This window comes from Acomys minous (assembly GCF_964271855.1).
Source record: "Acomys minous genome assembly, chromosome: 2".
NCBI classification, from domain to species: Eukaryota; Metazoa; Chordata; class Mammalia; order Rodentia; family Muridae; genus Acomys; species Acomys minous.
Window position 1 is genome coordinate 69,927,578 of NC_140484.1, and position 1,584 is coordinate 69,929,161.

General features: G+C 45.6%; 1 pseudogene across 1 annotated transcript; it reads left to right on the top strand.

Annotated features, from left to right (window-relative positions):
• Positions 1-601: 601 nt before the first annotated feature.
• Positions 602-1,284, top strand: LOC311591848 (small ribosomal subunit protein uS3-like; annotated as a pseudogene). Its single transcript has one exon. The product of its transcript is annotated as a small ribosomal subunit protein uS3-like (transcript).
• The last annotated feature ends 300 nt before the right edge of the window (positions 1,285-1,584 follow it).

A 1,584-nucleotide genomic window follows, 5' to 3' on the forward strand; every position in this document is an offset into this window, starting at 1 on the left:
CTTTTGGGGGGAAAAATCTAGGATTATCACAGGAGCCAATAAAATCCTCCCTGCAATTCATCGAGCCCTATCCCAGATTGACAACGTTCTACAGTGTGTAAGTCATGTCAATAATGGCGCACACCAGTCAGTGCCAGATCTGGTTCCAATTAACTGAATGATTAAAATGAAAAGATTGTCAAAGGAACATTTTTAGGTAGGTTCAAGAGATGGCAAAATAAAAATCAGCCACAATGATGTCCGCTTCCCAAAACATGTGCCAGCCACTTTCCTCTGGTGATGCCAGGTGTCTCAACAGGGAGCCGGTGGGCAGCCTTCCAGGGCCAGCCGGAGCCATTCCATTTGGGAAAGAAAACCTTGACCTTTGGTTAGTTATGGGATCGGAAAAGGAACTTTGCAAGGCAACCAAAAAGGGGCTGCTCACTAATTAGGCTGAGACTCAAGTGTTTATTACAATTGGGAGCAGTTGCCTGTAACCCATCACCCCTGCATATATGGTCAGAAAGTCAGCATCCCCACACTTGCAATTTATAGATCTACCATTTTATATCTAAATGTCTCTTTAAAAAAAAACTTTGTACCTCCTTTCCTTTTGGGGGGCATGGCTGCAAGACGGCAGTCCAGACTTCCAAGAAGAGGAAGCTTGTGGCTGGCTGAAGATGGCTACTCTGGAGTTGAAGTCTAAGTTACACCAACCAGAACAGAAATCATTATTTTAGCCACCAGAACACAGAATGTTCTTAATGTTCTTGAGGAGATGGGTCATCGGATCAGAGAGCTCACTGCAGTGGTCCAGAAGAGGTTCAGCGTGGAGCTTTATGCAGACCATGGCATGGTCTGTGTGCCATGGCCTAGGCAGAGTCTCTGCGTTACAAACTTCTAGGAGGGCTTGCTGTGCACGAGGCCTGCTATGGTGTGCTTCTGTTCACTGCGGAGAATGGAGCCAAAGACTGTGAGGTTGTGCTGCCTGGGAAGTCCCAAGGATAGAGGGCCAAGTCCATGAAGTTTGTGGATGCTCTGACGGTTCACAGTGGAGACCCTCTCAACTACTACGTTGATACTGCTCTGTGCCATGTGCTCCTCAGACAGGGTGTGCTGGGCATCAAAGTGAAGATCCTGCTGCCCTGGGACCCAAGTGGTAAGATCAGCTTCAAGAAGCCTCTGCCTGATCACGCGAGCATTGTGGAACCTAAGGATGGAATCTTGCCCACCACCCCCATCAAAGAACAGAAGCATGGAAAGCCAGAGCTGCCTGCCACACCCCAGCCAGTGCCTATGACATAACAGGGCCTTGGCAGCTGCATCTGGAGGCTGGATGTTGTCCTGTAAAGATGTTTAATAAAATCTGGCACAAAGACATTTTTGTAAAAACTTCTTGTATTGGAAAACTTTTTTCACACAATATATTTTGATCATATTTTCCCTCCCTCAGTTCCTGCCAGATTATCACTACCTCCCTACCCATTCAACACTATGTTCTTTTTTCTCTCATAATAATAATAATAATAATAATAATAATAATAATAATAATAATAATACAGACATGGGCTGGGCATAGTGGCACACATCTGTAATCCCAGCACT